Raw genomic sequence first — 8,485 nt, 5'->3', positions numbered from 1 at the left:
TTTTTCCAATTTGCTATTACTAGGCATGGCAGAATTTGATATTTATTCATTTAACAGTTCTGACAGATAATACTGATGTCTATTTTTAATCAATTTAAATGTTCACAGATGCAGGAAATTATGGGGGGAAGGGGAAATGAGACAATAATTATTCAGTGTCAGTAGATGCTGAGATTCAAAACGTGAAAGCTTTAGAACTGTTAAAACACAAAGTATCAACATCACATGCCAAAAATATACAAAGTAAATAGTCTTAAACCAAAAATTCTCAAGCAGTAATTTCTTATTTTGCCTATTTGAAATGTCGATTATCATCTATGGAAATTTTTTTTTTGTTTGTGTGTGTACGTGAAATCGATGTTTACCAGCATTAACTGATAAAAATCGAATCCTTCCAAGCTTAATATTACTTTCCAGAGTACTGTGGTAGCAATCTTTGGTAATCTTGGCTTGTGATGGGAAAACAGAAAAACAAAACAAATCTATAGGGTAAAGGCTATATATATGTGTCAGCCACTGCTCCTGTGTTTTTTATTTGTTTGTTTGTTTTAAAATAACTTTTAGGGATTTTATTTTTAATAGACACGGTGGTCAGCTTGTTACTGAACACTGATCCCTGATTTTTTTTATGAATGTTGATATGTTTGCATGCATGCCTATGTTTTAAACACATAATCCATTACATACATAAATTACTTTAATCTTAAACTTAAAAGATTTTTATTGTAAATTGATAAATATGTGTGACAATTTTCTGAAGTCCCTTTGGAAAATTATATTAAAGTACTGTGCCATGATTACTTCTCCTTTGGCTTTGCCATGACAAATAGCCATGTCCAAAGGGAGCAGCACAATCTATACAAGTTCCTGTGCATCTGCGTCTAGGAGACATATGAGCTTCAATGAAAGTTTTGGGCAGTCAAAGTAAGCAAAGCGTGGCTGATGGAGAGGCAGATTCATTGACTTTTCCTCTGCTCCTCCAGCCTATGCCCAAGTGAGCCCATGTGGCATTCAAGGCGTGAATCCTTTCCCTTATATAGCAGAACCACAAGCGCATACTGATTTTACTGCAGTCATCTGGGAGGAAGAGACTATGGGGCAAGAAATAAATTGTTTTTCATCCAGTGTAATTCAATTTGCCATTTTAGGGTTAGTTTGCTTGCAAAACAGGTAGCTACTGAAATTGTTTGGGATATAAGATAATTTATTCATAGATGATCTAAGTTGAATATATATATATATATATATATATATATATATATATATATATATATATATATTCATAGATGATCTAAGTTGAATCCATGTATATATATGGATATTCATAGATGATCTAAGTTGAATCCATGTATATATATATCCATGTATATATACATGGATTCAACTTAGATCATCTATGAATATATATAAATATAAATGGCTAAATGAATGGACAAATGCCAGGCAATTACTAAGGTTTATGCAAATTAAAAAGCCACATAATTTTGTATCAGTCTTCATGCTTCCTCACCTTCCCCTTTTTTTATCCATGTTATCCTGTCACCTCCATAGGTTAGGCACTGATCCCCAAATGGATCCAGGTGGATAGATTCTCACAAGCACACAGGGATCACTTGCAGAGTCAGGACCTTAGGCCTTGTAAGCACTATGGAACACAAATATTAGAGAAAATTTGTTCTGCCAGTAACCATTAGGAAATCCCCAGGAGGGCAAATTAAAATGTAATATTTAAGAGCCATCTCAGGTATATTTAAGATATGCATTTTATTTAACTAACAAGAAATAATTTATAAACGGAACAGTTCTAATGGTGCTATACTCTACCCTGGCTGAATTCTCTATCTCAGGCCTGCAAGATGGTTCTCATCACCATATGTGGGGCAGCCTATAAAAGACAAGAAGAATGACGCTGGTTTGTGTCCTGGAGGATGTGGGGGAATTTTATACTTCTCATTGAAGCTTAACCAAAGCACAAAAGAGACTGAAAGCCTTTGGTCACCAGAAGCAATTAGCATTATACCATGGGACTCTAGAGACTTTCCAACCAGGCAGTGGTTGCTCCTGGGTCACACACATACACCTTCTTTTCTCTCTGCTCAAAAGAAGAAAAATGATATTTAAAAAAACCAACCGATTGTTACATTTTGCAATATTTCTAGCTTCATTTAGTTACAATAAAATAAAAAATAAATATACGATTCAGCTGCTGCCCTAGCAGGCCAGTTGCCTGATTGAAAACTACCAATGGCACTATGCCTATTCACTTGCCTTTGTGAGTGGTACTGAAAGCACAGAACTGCATCTGCTTCTAGAAGGTTCTCTGTTTTTATTGACAAAAATTAAAAAAATAAAAACACCATAGCAAATGCTTGCTGTGCAGATTGATAGCAACTACATGATCCAAGTCAATTTATTCCTAGATTCTGGATATGCCTAAAACAAATAAACCAAACATCAAAATATCCATGTTGTCTTTGGATATTTACTTGCCTAAAAGGATGTTTATTACTTCTGGAGCAGTCTGAAATGCAATAATGAATATGTACTGTATGGACAATGAGTGGTGCCAACCTCAAAAAAAGTGCTGCTACTATTCAGATTTTTTAACGGACAACACTTTGAAAAATAAAACAGGCCAGTATTTAAAGTACTCAGAGACCAGAAAATAACTACACTTCTACCCCGATATAATCCTGTTCTCAGGACCCAAAAAATCTTACTGCGTTATAGGTGAAACCGCGTTATATCAAACTTGCTTTGATCTGCCGGAGTGCGCACCTCCGCCCCCCCAGAGCGCTGCTTTACTGCGTTATATCTGAATTCATGTTATATCGGGTCGCGTTATATCAGGGGAAAAGGTGTATTTCTAAGTAATCTGATGTTTGTACAACATCAGATTGTACCTGTTTATGGTCATACATGTCCATTTTTACAGAATGGACCATTTTAACCATTAGGAGAAATCCCATACATCTTGAATGCATAGTAAAAGCCCATAGACAGTCTTGAATCCTTAAATCTAATCTGCCTTCAAGCCAGGGAGTTAAGTTTTAAACAGAAATTCCCAGTTTATTCAATGGAATTCACCCTACAGTTTAAAGAAACACTCTCTCCCCGGTACAGGACGAATTTATCCAGGCCCGCATAGATCCATATCCAGCAATTCTGACTGCACTGAGAAATTTGCCAGAGTAAAGGACTGTAGGCTGATAAATAAAAACCTTTTACTATTTTTACTGACAGTCAATTTCCAATGTTTTCCCTCTCCATACCTGTACATGTGCTGACAGTTGGTAACTAAGTATTTTTAGAAATAAAATAACTTTTATCACCGTGGGTCAATTTCCAAATGAAAGAGAACTGGTTACATGCAGTTTCAAATCTTGCAGCACTCCTTCCCTTTAAATCCATAGAAATCAGCTATTCCCCCATGGCAAACTGCTAACATTCACAGTATTACAAACAGGGCTGAAGAGAAAAATTGCCAAGTAATACATTTAAAATATCTAGGTCAGATTTAACAGTGAAAAAAGTATCTGAGAGACCACAAAGATCAGGGCTGAACAAACACTGATTTGGCTTATAACACCATAAAATACATAGAGGTGAAAACTGGGTCATTCATTTATCAAAAATGTGGACAGAGCCCTGAAATGTTTTGCTACAAACATATATTGAGTAAGGAGGTAAAGGAACAGTTCCTGAAACTATAGAAGAGCAAGATGAATAAGTACTACTAGGTATATATCAAGAGAATACCTAGAGAAGATGTTTTTGCAAGGAGAGTGTCTGTGTATAGACTGGCACAGTAGGAAACAGGGATCCAACATAAAATAAGTGCACAATCAAGACTGAGCAGAATTTGACCTGGGACAGAAAGGGCACCACTCACTCTGGTAAAAAGCATGAACTATTTGTTGTCATTACTTGAATTTTATGTCTCATCCAAGCAATGGTACCATCGAGCCGCAAAGTTCCTCCCTACTTTGTAATGGAAGATGGCCATCTCCTAAATTAGAAATACACTTCTTTAACACAGAGATTTTCCCTGGAGAGCTCTCATGCAAGTAAAAACTTGGTGCAACAATGCTTTGCTTGTTGGATGTGATGAGATCACAAACGAGTGCTTTGGCTGCAGATAGCGAAAAGCTCATTAGCATATAGATTCAATAAATTCCACATCAAGGGCAAAATCAGTTTTCAGATGCCCGTTTTACCCTGTTAAAAGATGCACCCTAGAACTAGATTACTCAACATTCTTGACACTTAATCAAGGTTGGCCAATATACAGAGAGTGAGCCTAAGTGAAATATGTGTTCCAGCAATATTTTTGCTAAACACTAGCTTCTGCTACCCTCAACTTTTCAATCTCTCAGCTTTTCAGGGTTGCAGGCAGTATTTGATCACTTTAGGCATATTTCCATATCTTCTTATTTTCAAATGGCTTCACAGTAAATTAAATATGGTATAGCATTAGGTCCAAGCAAAATTTCAAAGAATCTAGAACAACCTGTCAGAAAATGGTAATTTGAAAAACAAAGTGAAAGAAGTTTTTCATACATCAGTGAATGGAAATAAATCCCTTTGAATTAGACAAAGAAAATTATGAAGAAGAAAAGCCAGACAATTGGAGTTTCACTGTAGAAAGTAAAAACACAACCTGAGTGGCTTGCATCTTATGTAAAACTTCAAACCATAACAAGAATGGGAAATCAAGCAAACAGCTCACTGAAGAACATGTTTGAGATACACTGAGAAGTGGGTTTGAACACAGAAGTCAATATTCATATTTATGTTTCAGTGCTTTTAAAATCTGAATATTAGCTATGTGCAACTAAGAGCTTACTCTTTTCTTTTTTGGAAAGGATGACAACTTGGAGGCTTGGGATGACATGAAACAAAAAAAATCCATGTAGCATTTTGGACCACTCTTGGATCATATATATAGCAACCAAAAGCTTCTCTGAAACCCTATAGTAGCTTTATCTATGGATCCAATTTATCAAAGTGTAGCTCACTTACCATTTTGGTTGTTAAAAAGCCAGCTCAAAGGACAGCAGCCAAGAAGCAACAGCACAACTAAGACTTCCTAGACACATTCCCAGCCCAAAAAGACATGTCTAGAGGAAAGAAAAATGTTTTGGCTGCAGCAGCAGCAGGAGATTAGTTGCTTTGTAGCTGCTCTGAGGAGAGAAGGAAACCTGATTTGTTTTTCAGCCAACACTAAGCACCCAATTTCACTAATGAAGTAATTTTGTCAGCAAAACAACAGTGGCTGCAGGCCCTCACAGTACCATAAGCCTTCTGACCACCCGCAGAATCACTCTACTGTATAAACTCTCTCCTACACAATCACCCCTATAAGACTCTATATACTTCCCTCTCCCCAGGCGTTCTCTCACTTCTCCCTCCAACCCTCCAGTCTCTCCTCTCAAAACATTCCCTTGTCTACCACAGCCCCTCAATCCCCATGACTCAAAAACTTCATTCTGCCTCCCCACAAACAGTGCATCATCTTTTGTTTCCCCACCAAGCCTGTTTTTCCCAGCTCCCTATTCCATGGTTCCCCTTCCTCAGGCAGTGACCACCATAATGTCTCTAGCCCCAGTTTCATCCTCTCATTTCTGAACCTTCTTGGGGTAGGGGAGAAGCCATTCAGCCTTATTCCTCCTCCAGTGGGCTTCCCGTGTCTGCAATAATACCGGTGTAGGGAGGACAGCTCCTTTTCCTGAGTTGGTTCATGAGAATGGCCTCCTAGAGGAGAAAGCATATCCAAGCATTGGAAGACTGAAACTACATCTTCCTTCTCCCTGCTCAACTGATCAACTAACGGTGAGGGAAGGCATAGGGATACCAAGTTCTGTTGCACTGAGCAGCTGCTTGGTTCTTTCTTTTCCTCAAAATGGGGACTGAAAGTTGCAAGTGAGGGAAGAAAGAAACATTATCCCTTTCCAGATGAAAGCTGAGGTAAGATACCCTCATAACACCCCCTAAAGTTACACCCCACTTCACAGGGTTCACCCCTCAGCAGTCCCAGGCATCAGATGGGAGAAGAAGAAGTCCCTTCTCTCCCAATCATTCTATACTTTGGAACCTCCATAGAAAGAGGAGAGGCACCCTGCTTTGGTCAGGACAAGGGAGAAAGGAAAGACAGAGCCCAGAGACTCCATGATTCACACTGAGGATACTGAAGAGAGTGGCCTAATCACTGGAGTACAGGATATTCTGGGGTGGGGTTCTCATTCTCTCCTCTTGAAGCCATTTCACTCTGTATAAATAAATATTCATTGGGCCAGAAAGAGTGACAGTGACATTATAGCTGAGCAGTTAAGGCACTCTCTTACAAGGGGACAAGAACCAAATTCAAATCCCCCCTCCACATCAAGCAGGTGGGGAGGGGAACTGAACCTGGATCTTGCACATCCTGGTTGAGTGATCTAGGACATGGTTATAAGTTTGGGTTGGGGGCGGGGAGTTGTCTGCCAGTTGTGTGAGTTTAGATGTGCTCAGAGCATATCTAACAGTCTGGGTCCCAAAAGAAAAGATATTAGGGGAATCCCTAGTTTGTTAATCCTACTGGCATTTAGGCATCAGTCATGTGCAGTCAGGACTCAGACAGCTGTGCACATACCCATCTGGACAAATTGAAATGTCTTGGGAACTTTGCTAGCAGAAACTTAGACTCCTGCACGGTTAGGCACCAGCTGATAAGCACTTTTGTAAATGCCAATCACACCTAAATGTTGCACTTAGGTGCTTGGGCTCATTACAAGAGTAAATGGTGAAATGTAGTGACCTATGACATACAGGAGCTCAGACTAGATGCCCCAGTGGTCCCTCCAGCCTTAAACTCAATGAATCTATTAATGCTGAGGTTAATTATTTATTTGCTTCTTCATCACCTTTGATTCCCTTGCCTTTTCATTTAATCCCTTGTTTTTACTTTATACCCCCTTTCAATTTTGCCCTTCCCTTTCCCCTAAGTCATTTGTTTGTTCTGTCTTACTTGATTCCTTTAAAGCATAATAACTTACTGTCTAGAAACCATAGGCTATATCAGGGGTCTCAAACTCAAATGACCACGAGGGCCACCTGAGGATTAGTACATTGGCCCGAGGGCCGCATCATTGACACCACCCCTGCTACCCCTGGCCCTGCCCCCACGCCACCCCTTCCATGAGGCCCCGCCCCTGCCCTGCCTCTTCCCACCCCTTCCCTGCCCCCATTCCAACCCCTTCCCTGAAATTCCCACCCCAACTCCACCCCCTCCCTGCCCTGAGGGGGTGCAGGAGGGGTGTGGGGTGAGGCAGGAGCTCAGGGCAGGGAGTTGAGGTGTGGAGTGCAGGAGGGATGAGGGGTGCGGCAGGGGGCTCAGGGCAGTGGGTTGGGGTGCAGGAGGGGTGTGGGTTGCGGCAGGGGGTTCAGGGCAGGGGGTCGGGTACAGGGTGCATCAGGCAGCTCAGGGAAGGGGGTTGGGGTGCAGGAGGGGTGTGGGGTGCAGCAGGGGGCTCAGGACAGTGGATTGGGGTGCAGGAGGGGTGTGGCAGGGTATCGGGGTGCAGGGTGCGGCATGGGACACAGGGCAGGGGTTTCGACTGCAGGAGGGGTTTGGAGGGTGGTCTATGGCCGGCGTGCATCGGGGGCGGGGCAGGCTCCCTGCCTGCCTGCCCGCCCTGCCTCCGTGCCGCTCCGGGAAGTGGCTGGAACGTGGGGGAGCAGGGGCACAGAGGGGTGTGTTTTGCTGTTGCTTCAGGCACCACCCCCAGCATCTCCCATTGGCTGAGAACAGGGAACCACGGCCAATGGGAGCTGCTGGGGGTGGTGCCTGAAGCAACAGCAACACACACATCCCTGTGCCCCTCCTCCCCCAGGTTCCAGCCGCTTCCTGGAGCGGCGCAGAGGCAGGGAGTTGCCCTACCCCCGGTGCGCATTGGGCCAGAGCTGCTCTAGATAAATGCTGGAGGATGGCAGGGGGGGGGGCACTGGAGGATGGCCGGGGGGCCGTGAGGAGCTCGCGGGCCACAGAAAATAATCTCGCGGGCTGCATGCGGCCCGCAGGCCGCGTGTTTGAGACTCCTGGGCTATATAGTCATTTACTCATCTAGCTACTAGATAGAGTCAGTGCATGTTTGCCAGTGTAGTTGAAGACTAATAGGCAAAGAGTTGCTATCCATGCAGCATGCATTGGTAGTATTCCACATACTCATTGAAGAGGGAGGAACATATGAAGCCTACCACTCTTGTGGACCATAGAGTGGTCCAGGAGAGGATTATAATGTATTTTTACCACTCATCACCATTAAAATAAAAGGTGCATTGTTGCCCCTTTTTCCAACAGCAGTGTCCCACTTATGATACCGGTGTTATACATTAATGTTATACATTAACTGAGCAGTAATAAAGGCTCAGGCCCACAAAGGTATTTAAGTGCATAAACCCCAGATTTAAGCTCCGCTATGATCCACAAAACTCCTGCCTAACTCTG

This window comes from Chrysemys picta, chromosome 1 (genome assembly GCF_011386835.1).
Source record: "Chrysemys picta bellii isolate R12L10 chromosome 1, ASM1138683v2, whole genome shotgun sequence".
Taxonomy (NCBI): Eukaryota; Metazoa; Chordata; order Testudines; family Emydidae; genus Chrysemys; species Chrysemys picta.
This window is presented reverse-complemented; position numbering follows the sequence as displayed.